General features: G+C 29.0%; 1 long non-coding RNA gene across 1 annotated transcript; it reads right to left on the bottom strand.

Moving 5' to 3' along the window:
• Window positions 1–780: 780 nt before the first annotated feature.
• LOC146957369 (uncharacterized) lies at window positions 781–1,968 on the bottom strand. Its single transcript, XR_015023086.1, has 2 exons — window positions 1,633–1,968; window positions 781–995 (listed from the first exon to the last, which is right to left on the bottom strand). It is a non-coding gene; the product is annotated as an uncharacterized LOC146957369 (long non-coding RNA).
• Window positions 1,969–13,910: the final 11,942 nt, after the last annotated feature.

The raw sequence follows: 13,910 nt of genomic DNA, 5'->3' as shown, positions 1-13,910 counted from the left end.
AATAAGTCGCAACAATGTAAACATATATAGTTTAATAGAAGTCAAAAAAAAATTAAAAAATAAAATGAATTGAAAATCGATTTCATCGGTTATGGCCATTATTTGATGGTGAAATGTCAAAGATTTAAAATTACAAAACAGGTTGACACTATTAAAAATTACAAAAGAAATTAACAGAGATAAATGTTGCAATAAAAATAAAAATCTTCATAACATTTGAATCTTACCAAAACATCTATTTACTTTTAGCAGATCCAAAAACATACTCCATCCGGTCACATTTATAAGCAAAAATGCACTTTTTAGGTTCATTGAATAAATAATGAATTTGGTCTATGTATTGACCAAATACATTAAGTATTGAATGAATCTAAAAAGTGATTTTTTGCTTATAAATGTAACCGGAGGGAGTAATTTATTAAGCTTATTTGTTTGCTTTTTGATAACAAAAGTTAGGAAAATATTTTTTTTAAAAGGTAAATTAACACACATGTTAGCATGATCTCGAAAATCAAAATTAAGTAGAACTATAACTAATAATTAAGACCCGTTAACTATAAAAAAAACCACATATTTTACTGATATTAACTAAAATTTGAAGTAAAATTGGTGATGTCCTTTTTTCAGTTTACAATAGGTGGTATGGCACCCATGTACTTTTTTGGATGATGACTAAACCGATTGTTAGAGATTCCACATTGAGGCTTAAAGTCAATTATATAATCCAGAAGAATAATTATTTATATATAAGTTTAAATATATGTATTAAGTTTAGAGATATATACAAAGAATTTCCCATTTTTTACCATTAAACAATAGAATTTTCCATTTCAGAATCTCAACAATAATAATGTGGAGTGACTTAAACTTTCTATTTTTTGGTCATTGCTACTATCTTTCTTCCATTGAGAATCATGCTATGAGTATCCTATTTCTTTTCTCTTTCTGAAAAGCTTTTTGGTTACATTCTCTTTCTGAAATGCTACAATATGAATCTGTCAATGTGAAAGAAAAAAAATTAATACCAGTAAAAAAGAAACAGCTTTAACTTGTAAGAAGCAACAACACAATGATACATGTACACATCTCATATTCCCTAACACTTAATCAACACCCTATTTTATCTTTATGATCAAAAGTTTATGCATAAAAAAAACAACAAAAGATTCATATTCATCCAATAAAACACAATTAAGCTTTTTTTGCAAAAAAAAAAAAAAGATTCATATATTTCAAATGAGGATTAGTGCTATTACATATAGTTTTTTTGGCTCCCCAATTCCATTATATTGGGGAAAAAATGTTGTGGAATATACAAAGAACTTAGATATCAAGGACTAAAGCTAATATTATTTCAAAAATAAAAAGGACTAAAACTAATATGCAAAATGGAGTTATATATGCCCTTCTCAATGTCAGAGTCATGAGTGATCACTCTATTCGGATGGCTTCAAATAACACAATATACCCAACCTTTTGTCTCTGCATCAAAAGGCTCTGAAGTATTATCCTCCTTATCAATCATTGTTGAAAATTTTTTTTGGTAAAAATCCCCAAAAAGATTATTAAACTGTTTCTAATCAAACCCATAAAACAAAATAAAAAATGAAAATGAAAGATGATTCAACTTACATAATTTGTAGAGGAGGGAATTTGGATGAATATTAAAGACAATACACACTTGAAACTGCAATAGTGAGGAGGGACAACATCAATGTAATTGTAGCCCAAACCATGTTGTCGATGAAGAACAGTCCTAAAACTCACTATTCCAAAGCAAATTAAGAAAACAATTTGTACCTCGAATGAATCAATAATCCATTTTAGCCATTCAGATACACATTAAGAAAAAGGTCAACAATTCAAGATAAACCAACTATCCTCGAAAGAAAAGGAATTGCACATGAATAAAAATGATGAGAGAAAATTACCTCAACGACAAAATATTCATGATTAGATTGATTAGAACAGAAATTGTATGGAAATCCATTATGATTAACTGTACCACAAAGGTATGTGCACGCCACTATTTAAACCGGACTCATAGACAAAATGAATTTGAATCATGGTGACATGTGTACACAATGAATTGGGGAGTTAGAGAGACTTCTCGTGGAATACAAATTCACTTGCTGCATGGAGAGATATGGAAGGCCACATTAAATGTTTAATGGATCAGTGGGTAGTTGGCAGGAATGACCGAAATTAATGCAAGAAAATTTTGTTAATTTTGTTAACAAAGGTTGGAGCGATCTGTATTGTCAAAAAAATAGGAGTGGATATGCAACAGATAAATGGGAGTGGAATTTGTTAAGAAGGACTGTAGCGACAGATAAGAGTGGATATGCAACAGATTTGTTGTTTTTTTTGTTAATAATATTTTGTTAATAGGAGTGGATAGGAACAATTTGTTAATAGGAGTGATTTTTTTTATGTTTATCTGTATAGTAGGAAACGATTAGGAACAATACGATTTTTGGCTTGCAAAAAAATAGGGTTAATAGGGTTAAACAAATCGGAATTAAGCTTTAGGGTTAAAACAGTAAATTTTAGCAATAGGGTTTAGGTTAAAATTAGAGCTAAAATAAGCTTTCGGGTTAACTTTTATAGATAAATAGATTAGGGTAGAAAATATTTGCTTCATAAAAAAAAAGGCAGGAGGATAGGAATAAAATTGGTGCGATGAATTTTTTTAGATGGAATTTGTTATGTTAAATAATTGCAAACTTAAAAGTGTTGAAAATATGTGCTTAAAAAAAAGAAGGATAGGAATAAAAAAAAAAGGAGGATAGGAATTAAAAAAATAATAATAAGGATTCGGTTGGCCAAAAGGAGGATAGGAATAAAAAAAAAGGAGGATAGGAATTAAAAAAAAAATAAGGATTCGTAAAAAAAGGAGGATAGGAATAAAAAAAACGGGGGATAGGAATTCAAAAAAAAAAAAATAAGGATTCGGATGGCCAAAATTATAGCAAACTTGATAACAAAATTCGGCTAGCATTAATTAAGTAAGATGATCAATGGCTAAAATTGAATGGCGCCTAAATGTGCAAGATCCAATGGCTCAGAAAAGTGGAGGGAGAAATGGGGGGAAAATATTAGGGTTAGAAATAGCTTTAGGGGTTAAGCTTTATTATATAAGATTTGTTAGGTTAATTCGGATGGCCAAAACTATAGGAAAACAAATTTTGGATTTAAGTGAATTGATAACAAATTTCGGATATGACCAAAATTATAATTAGAGATAAATATGAAATAGTTGTTTCGGAAAATAGAAGAGATAAATACGAAGTAGTTGTTTCGGAAAATAGAAGAGATAAATATAATATGATCAATGGCTAAAATTGAATGGCGCCTAAATGCGCAAGATCCAATGGCTTAGAAAAGTGGATGAAAAAATGGGGGGAAAAAAATTAGTTTTAGGGTTAGCTTTACGGGTTAAGCTTTAGTAAATAAGATTATATAAGATTTGTTAGGTTAATTTTTTTTTTTTGAAAGGGAAATTTATTAGGTTAATTAATAAATAAGGATTCGGATGGCCAAAACTATAGGAAAACAAATTTTGGATTTAAGTGAATTGATAACAAATTTCGGATATGACGAAAATTATAATTAGAGATAAATATGAAATAGTTGTTTCGGAAAATAGAAGAGATAAATACGAAATAGTTGTTTCGGAAAATAGAAGAGATAAATATAATATGATCAATGGCTAAAATTGAATGGCGCCTAAATGCGCAAGATCCAATGGCTTAGAAAAGTGGATGAAAAAATGGGGGGAAAAAATTAGGTTTAGGGTTAGCTTTACGGATTAAGCATTTACCACGGTTTAGGGTTTATTTTTATTGAGAGAAACAGGTTTAGGGCTTCGTATATATAACCAAAATATTTGCTTCATAAAAAAAAAGGCGAGGATAAGAATAAAATTTGTGCGATGCAATTTTTTAGATGGAATTTGTTATGTTAAATTGCAATCGTAAAAGTGTAGAAAATATTTGTTTCAAAAAAAAAAAAGGAGGATACGAATGAAATTTGTTAGGTTAATTTTTATTTTTATTTTTGAAAGGGAAGTTTGTTAGGTTAATTGATAAATAAGGATTCGGATGGCCAAAACTATAGGAAAACAAATTTCGGATTTAAGTGAATTGATAACAAATTTCGGATATGACCAAAATTATAATTAGAGATAAATATGAAATAGTTGTTTCGGAAAATAGAATAGATAAATACGAAATAGTTGTTTCGGAAAATAGAAGAGATAAATATAATATGATCAATGGCTAAAATTGAATGGCGCCTAAATGCGCAAGATCCAATGGCTTAGAAAAGTGGATGAAAAAATGGGGGGAAAAAATTAGGTTTAGGGTTAGCTTTACGGGTTAAGCTTTAGTAAATAAGATTTTGAGATAGCCTTTTTGCTGCATTTAATTGGGGGGAGGGCTTTGGATTGTTTCTTATCTTTGCTTGGTTTAAGTTGAGTACTATTCATTATGTTGATGGATTTAATATCATTTGTACTTATCTTACTTTAATAATAAAACTTGTTTTAAGTTAAGAAAATGTGTTGTCACATCAATTAATGTTTTGAAAACATATGAATTGATAAAACATCATTAGATGCATGTGTATAATAATTTTATATTGATAGTGTATCTCTATTATATATATTTGCACTATTTTATTTTGATAGTACACATGGCATCCTTATATTGAAAGGTGCATTTAATGTTTTGTGTAATTGGTACATATTATGTGATTTGTGCAAGACTTTTGTAATTAACATGATTATGCAAGTTGACTAAAAGGCTTATAATGACAAAAAAATAAATGGAATATTTTATTCAAATTATTTTTGCTATTTAATGTGTTACTAATTTCATTACTAAATTAATAGCATAATTGATGTGAATTACTTGCTTCTTTTTTCCTATAAATATTGTTTGTCCGTCTCAAACATCTTCACATCATTTAGAATTCATACTAAAATTTTAAAATTATTCTCAAAATCTCTCTTTTATTTTATTGAAACACTTTTCTTCTTAACATATTTTTTTCATCACTCTAATTTCAAAAATTGTTTCAACTTATGATATTACTCCACTACATGTTGTATATATCCATGTATTTTGTTCAAATTCACATATTCATCCTATGATACCCTCGAGTTCTAACGGCTTATGACAAGATATGTACCAATTACATGTTGGTACATAATTCTTAATTATCGTCCAATCAAATTGTAATCAACACATCATCATATTAAGTTAGCCAGTCTTGAGTTTTTTTTCCTATATATAGTCAATTTGTCTTTCATCATTTGTATATGCATCTTCCTTTCATACAAATTGTTTATAATATCATTTATTTGAAATGCAAATATTTCTACCTCCTGACCAATTCAATTTTATTGATTTCATTATTATCAAATTGATTTAGGCACCTTTTTTTTTCCTTCCGAATTTTGATTCCCTTTTATAGGTTTAGCTGTCGGCTCTGTTAATTTTAGGGTTTTCATCCCCATATATATTTACACCTTTTGAAAAAGTTTGCTTCACGTTTTAATGAATTTCATTATTTTTCTATTAATTTGAAGCGACGTAATTGAAAGACGTTTTGAATCAGATTTCTTCATTCCAAAACTATTTTTTCTTGCCACTATTAATAATGAGAGATATGTGAAAGGCATGTCAATGTTTTGTTCTTCCAACGTTGAAGTTGTGCATATAAAAGAGAATTCTTCCTTATAAAAAAAACAGAGAATTCTCAAGTATTTTTGGGTAACATATTAGTTGATAGTTCTCAAGATATTATATTTTTATCTTACATTTTTGTGGTGCAAACTATTCATGTATGTTGTAGAACAAGACCGACCCCTGCGAAAATGTAGAAAATTTATTTTAGTTATTTTTTTTCAATGAATTTTATCTAAACCTCACTATTTTCTTTATTATTTTCATTTGCTCCTATTCAAAAGAACTGGTTTAATTTACTAAGTTTTTTCGTTTCTATTGTCAATCACTCATTTTCACTAAACATGGCGTTGATATATATTATTTCACATAAATTATTTTAACATCAAATCTCATCCATTCATTTCATTTGATAAATTAGTTCACATGCATCAAATACTTTTTATCGCCTAATCAAGCATTCCATTTTTATCTCCCCATAATTATTTATTTCTGCCATCAACACATACTCAAACTTCTTTGTTAATTTTTTTACAAATTGCATGATAAAACACATACTTATGGTTGTTTGAGTCACTCATCAACATCGATAATATTTATTTGCCTTTATTTCATACCCATATTTTTTTTTTAAAAATTATATTAAAAAAAAGACAACAATCTCGGCTAAACTATCAATATCTCTATCCGAATCCTTATCTACATCTACAATCTACATCTACATCTACAATATAAACAAGTGAAACCATTTTCATTCAAAAGTACATGTGGCATGTTATAGTCTCATTTTAATTAATGTCAGGCTAATTAATGCTAGAAAAATTCAAATTTCCATTACATGGTATATGCTTAGCACCTGGTATTTCAGTCTCAACACATACTTCCATATACTGCCCTTATTTTAAGAAATCATTCGATTTATTATTATGATCAAAATGATATCTAGAAATTTAATTGCCTGATATCAAATCAAACAAGAAACTGCCCATAAAAAAATCAAACAAGAAACTATCAACTGCCAATTATTGAAATTAAATTCAAATTATTCAACACTTATAACAGTCCTAAAAAAGAATGTTGACAATTGGTCTAATTCAAGACTATCGTTGAATTGTTTCTCACCTATTAACATCAAATTAAAACCAAAATAAAATAGTGAAAGGTAATGATTCTTTTTGTCACAAAAAGGAAATAAAATAGCTCAGATCTTTATCTCCCATCCTATTCTCATCACTATTACTATTTTTTCAAAAATGGTTTTGAGAACGGTAAGAAGATCAAGAACACTTTTAGTTCCTACAATTTCATCAAATTTTATTGTTGATTGCATCAGACCATTCCCCTTCATCATGGTTTGTGACCATGGTTTAGGATTTTATTGCTAATAGTTGGATTTTTAGTTGTACATGAGAAAATAAGAGGGAGAATGTTAGTTATCAAATAATTTGTTGAGAAATTGATTTTGAAGCTGAAGAAAGGAATAAACGAAAGGGATCTTGAATCTTCTCTCATGATTTATATTTTGTTCCAATTCTCTCATGATTTATATTTTGTTCCAAATAATTGTCTACTATATATCATTTTTGAAAATGCGTCATTTGAGACATTATTTTCATCATATAACGATATGATCTTATTCATTAAATTTCTTTTGCTATTAATGTAACATATTTATTTTCCCATATATTTGTTTGCGGATGACCATATTGCTACTCAATGTTCCTCAAATTTACAAAGAACTTATCGGATTTATAACTAAAGTATATCTCAGTTTAATCGACTTTAATTCCTTCCAGTTTGGTTGTGTTTCTTCTAATTGAGAGGAAACTCAACATTATTGAAATTTCTTTTATCGGTTTTGTTTACAATGTGTTCATTATTTTGCGGAGACCTTTATAATATTGAGAACAAAGTAGTTTCCTATCTATATATTCATTTCAAGGTCGCGCATCCTATATTAACTGTCAGGGCCAAACTTTAGTTTTTTTGGTAATTTGTCATTTACTCATTTTATACCACGAATCATATGTAATAAGTGTGTATTTTAGTCTTTTTAAGGCTTTAGTTTATTTTTCTTCTTTGTGTTGTTTGGATTAGTGTTACATTATAAGAATTTTGAATTAGGATTTCATTTTTCTTTGTTGCAGCTTCTCTTCTAGATTCTTAAGTTTCTTTTTTGACATATTCTATATTCTTACGTTGCAAAAGTTTTTCTGAATTTTATTACTATGATTATTTCTGAATTTTGCTAAAAAAAATCTAAATTTTTATTGCAACTTTATTTCTGAATTATGTGTTCTCACGGAATTTCATATATTTTATTTTTAGTATTAAATAAATACTAACATTTGAAGAAAAAAAATTCCTCTTTTATTTTTTTTTTGAGGGAATTCCTCTTTTATTTAAATGCAGTTTTGGTCGAACCAAACCGTACACCATCGATTTAGTTTGGTTCGTTTTCACTTTTAAAAAATGATAAAACCCAAACCTCATTTGACTTTGAAGAGCATGTAAATGGTAATTTAAAAAAATCATTATAACAATCAATATTTTGAATAAAACACGTTTACTCAATAATATAAGTATTGTACTACCTCTCATACAAACAAAGTTGTAAAGAGTGTATATACACATTAATCAAAATATATCTATTTTAAAAGGGGCACTAGCCAACAAATGTGTATTTTTTTTTTATGTTAATTTTAAACCGAACCTCCACTAGATAGAACTAGAAAATTAGGTGTACAACATATACAGTGGCTAGACCTATGGGTTTTTAGATGCAATATTGCACATGTTAAAGCAACTGAAAGTAATAACTTCTTATTGAAAACAACTATTATTTATTAAAAAACTACACATTTAATATAAAATGCACAACAATTATTTATTAATAAGACCCATTTAATATTTTTTGAAGTGTTGAGTTTGAGAGATTTTTTATTTTTTTAGTTAAATGGGGTTCAATTATGAACCAGCTGCATCACTTTATAAATGCATAAATAAAAGGAAATAAGAACAAAAGGAGTTGGGGGATGGACCAAAACCTTCTCAATAAAGCTAAGCAAAAAGCTGAGGGGCAAACACCAAACCAAGAAAAAAGTAAATAACAAGAAAATAAAAAGTAAAGAAAATAAAAAGTAAAGAAAACCAAAAGAAAAATAAAAGGAACGAACTAAGAGAAAGTCCTTGGGTTATTCTGGTAACATATATACTCCTAGAGTTTGAAAGATTAAATCTTATTAAGTATTAATTATAAGAGCAAGTGACATGTACATAGAGACTCATTTAAACAACCCAAAAGGAGAGGCCCATTGTGGATGCTCTAACAATCGATTAACTTATTGATGAAAATTTTTGGTCGAAAATAATACAAAATAAATGCTTGCTGAAATTATCAATTTTTAAATATTATTGTTATTATTATTATATTATTATTAATAATAATAATAAATATTGATTTTAATGTTTATTAGATATGCTAATTAAATGTATCAATTAAGTTTGGTAACTAATTTTATATTTGATATTTTTTTCGAGTTATCATGAAATTGGTATAAAGCTTACATCACCGCTTAGCAGTGACTAATTTTAGTTGGAAAACCTGTGGGATACATAAGACGAGTTCTCTCATCTCAGCCGAATATTTTCCATACACATGAGGCAGAAATTGAACTGCTATCCACATACTTACGAGGCTCTAATCTATTATCAATTTGACCATTTTTTCCTAGGGTCATAGCTTACATGTTAATTCCAGGTGTTCGTAGAACCGGTTCATCCTTCAATATTCCATTGAAAATCAATGAAGCATTGATACATGGATTTGAAAAGAAAATACGAGACCTTAAAATTGATATGAAGGCAGCAGAGAGAATCAAACACGAGACCTTAAAAGTAGTCCCAGGCCAAAACAAGTGGGTTAGATCAAACTTATTCATTGTGTTCCCTTATTGACTTTGTTTATCCAAATAATTTGGAAAATATATAGATCTCCAAAAAAATCAAGAGCGAGGGATACTTGGTCAAACTTTGGACCCATTTGAGCCCTTTAACAATATTATTCTATCGTTGTTTCCAGAAAACGAGAAGGAAAATATTAGCTTTGATTTGGTTTGTCAATCTGACCAAAATAAAAAGCTACAAAGCAAATGGTTTTCAATTGAGTTCTTGAATGATATTAACAGTTGCATATTTCAAACCACAAATTAAGATTTAAAGTTGGATGTCCAATAATATTGATGAGGAACATATACCAAGGTATTGTGTTTCAAAATGAGAAACCCCACATCTTCATCCAAAACCTTAAGACAATATGTATATTACTCATCTCATTTATATGTTCATAAATATCAAATCTTGCTGGCAATATAGAATTTTTACTCACACATGACAAATTAGCATTTCTCCCTTAAACGTGAGACTCTCTATGTCTATGATATGATGAAATAGTCAAATAAGGCCAGAGGCACAACATGGTAAAAAAAGGTGGCTTGGTGGTGGTTTCATAGAGATGTGTTTTTTTTTTCTCATTTATTTTATGAGAAGAGAGAAATGAAATTAGAAAAATTATTCGAACTAGAAAGAAATGACAAGGAAAACGAGTGAGTTGTGGGTAGTTTTATGAGTTTGTTGAAGGAGTTGGATATTACTGAGTAATTATTCTACCAAAAATATTAGACTCATTAAAAATGTCACATCAATTTAAAATGTACAATAAACATGTATTTTTCAACTCAGCATAACACATAAACGGTTTTCCTTTGTCATATCCCACTAAAGACTAAAAGTGAAGGAACTTAAAATAATAGAGGTTAAATAAAAAAAAGTTATCGCCTTGACAAATAAAAATTGCATGAAAGCGAACGACTTCCAAAATATAATATTTAACATAAAAAAATTAAACAAATGACATTCAAAAGCTAACAAAACAAATCATCATAATTTCGGGACTGCAAGTGTAACCTACATTGGGTTGTATCTTTGCATTAGGCTAAAAGAAACCAGACAAATGATATCAACACCACAATTTCTCTCAAATTATTTAGGCACACGTTTGTGAGTCATCTCACTTATATCTTATTCAATATCTACTATTCCTTTCATTGTAGAACTTTAACTCTTATTTTACACGATAACATATCTCCCTCAAGTGTGACATTCTCTGTGTCCGTAATTACGTGACATAGCCAAATAAGGTCAAACCGATGTACAACATGATCAAAAAGGTAGATTAATGGCAATTTACTAAAAGTGTGTTTTTGTTCCTTTATTTCATGAGAAGAGATCAAAGAAATTAGAAGATGAAAAATAAATTTGAGATTGAGAGAACTGATACCGGTTAAAAAAAAATAAGAATTGTGTATTTTGTCCATGACGTTATAAAGAACGAAGTAAGTTGCAAGTGATTTTATGAAATTGTTGAAGGAGTTGAAGATTTTTGTGTAATTAATTTACCAAAAAGTTAGATTGCGTTAAAAAAACTAATTTACCAAAAAGTTAGATTCGGGTAAAAAAACGCAACAACATATAAAGAATTTACTAAGCACATATTTTGTTAACTCAGCATAACACTTAAGTGTTTATCTATGGTTAAATTCCACCAAAGATCAAAGGATAAGGAATTTAATATCTTAGAGATTGATTAAAAAATATTGCATGAAAGTGAACAACACCCAAAAACATAAATTTGATATAAAAATTAAATAATTGGCATCCCAAAACTAACGAAACCGTTTATCGTAATGTTGAGAGTTCTAAGGGTGTCTTCAGTAGGTTGGACTATCACATTAGGCTAAGTGAAACCACACAATTGTGATTGACATCACATCATTATCCAAAACCTTAAGGCATTAGGTGTATTGGTCATCTTACTTATATGGTTCTCAACGTCTACTTTGGCATCCAATAATGTGGAACTTTAAGTCACAATTTACACATGAACATATATCTCTAAAGTGTGAGACTCAATGCGTCTGTAATTTGTTGATAGTCAAATAAGGTTAGGCGAAGGCACAACATGGTTAAAAAAAATGGATTAATGGTGTTTTTGCAGAGGGAAGTTTGTGTTCCCATCTTTCATGAAACGAGAGAAATAAATTTAGCAACAATAAAATTAAATTAGAATATGAAAAGAAATTTGAACATGAAAGAAATGATAAGGGAAAAAAATAGTGTGTGTTTTGTCCATGGAAGTATCGGAAATATAGCGAGTTACTGACAATTTTATGGGTCAGTTAAAAAGTGTTGGAAATTTAAGAGTAAATATTTCACCAAAAAATAGACTCGGTTAAAAAAACGCCACATCTTTATAAAATGTTTAATAATCATGTACTTTTTCAATTCAGCATAACACTTTTGTATTTTTCCATTCGCATGTTCGTTCACCCAAAGACCAAATATGGAGGTATTTGATATAATATTGATTGGATAAAAAAATTGCATGAAAGCAAATGACATCCAAAAACTTATACTTGATATAAAAAGTTAAACAAATGAAATTCAAAAACTAAAAAAAAAAAAAAAATTAATGCTTAGAGTTCTGAGGGAGTCTACAATGGGTTGGACCATCACATTTGACTATGAGAAACTCCACAAGTGATATTGACAGCACATCTTCGCGTAAAATCTTAAGACATTAGGTATATTGTTCTTCTCGCTTATACGTTGCTCAATGTATATTATTGCACACAAGTTTAACTCACTATAATGTTTAGAGTTCTGAGGGAGTCTACAATGGGTTGGACCATCACATTTGACTATGAGAAACTCCACAAGTGAGATTGACATCACATCTTTGCTTAAAATCTTAAGACATTAGGTATATTGTTCTTCTTGCTTATATGTTACTCAATGTATATTATTGCACACAAGTTTAACTCACATATGAAACATAAACATCTCTCCCTTAAGTGTGAGACTATTATGTATGTGATCTGGTGAGATATCACATAAGGTCAGAGACACGACATGGTAAAAAAAAGTGGGTTGGCGGCAGTTTCATAGAGGGGTGTTTGTTTCTTTCTTTCATGAGAAGAGATAAAGTAAATTATAAAAGAAGAGAAGATTAAAAATGAATTTGAACTTGATAGAAATGAAAAGAGAAAAAAAATAAGGAGTGTGCGTTTTATTCGTGAGAGCATAGGAAACATAATGAATTGCTGGTGATTTTATGGATTTGTTGAAGAAGTTGAATATTACTGGGCAATTATGCTACCAAAATATTAGATTTATTGAAAATATGTACATCTATTTAAAATGTCTAACGAATATGTATTTTGTCAACTCATCATACATATACATTTTTCCATTGCAAGATCCCATGAAATACCATAAGTGAAGGAATTTGAAATGACAAAGGTTTTTTTTTTTTGTGCATGAAAGCTAATCACATTCAAAAACTAAAATTTAAGATGAAAAATTAAACAAATGACACTCAAAAAATAACGAAACAAATCATCACATTAGGCTAGGATCACAGAAGTGAGATTCACATCCTATCTTCTTTCAAAGTCTTAAGGCATTATGTATATGAGTCATCTCACTTATATGTTTCTCGCATCTACTCTTGCATACAATACAGAATTTTAACTCACACTTGAGACATTAACATCTCTCTATTAAGTGTTAGGATCTTTGTGTCTGTAATCCACCACCAAGAACAACTCTCGATCCCCCACAACGTCGAACCCGGATGTGATACCACCGTTGGGCTTTCTGTGGGAGCCTACATTGATGTAGATCGACAATTTGGATAAAGAGAAACCACACAAGTGATAATGATACAACCAAAACTCCATCTAAAATTTTAAGTAACACCTGATACATCACAATATTCCCTCCATCAAATATAACGACATTCTAACCCGTGCTTGGCACGGGTGTCCATGCTAGTAAAAATTAAACTCGGAGATTTATATTTTACTCATAAGAATAGGATTTAATTTGTATACACTAATGGTGTAAGCATTTTTTTACAAATGAATCCAATCAAAAATTTTATTAGATATTTTAGGAAGTAATCTATAAATTTGACGGAATTGTGTGATTTAATTGGATGCATATGTAAAAAAAATATTGCATAGAAATTAATTTCATAAAAATATCCAATTTAAAAACAAACGCATACAATGTGATTATTTTATTTTTTATTTTTTTCAAAACATGGTGAGGGACATTGCCCACACACATCTAAGGGTGGTGATTATCAACGGTCGGTCC

The sequence above is a fragment of the Medicago sativa genome, chromosome 1 (genome assembly GCF_051527215.1).
Source record: "Medicago sativa cultivar Bolivia chromosome 1, Bolivia_mono, whole genome shotgun sequence".
Taxonomy (NCBI): Eukaryota; Viridiplantae; Streptophyta; class Magnoliopsida; order Fabales; family Fabaceae; genus Medicago; species Medicago sativa.
Note: the sequence above shows the minus strand (reverse complement) of the source record. Positions and strands in the feature narration are given on the sequence as shown.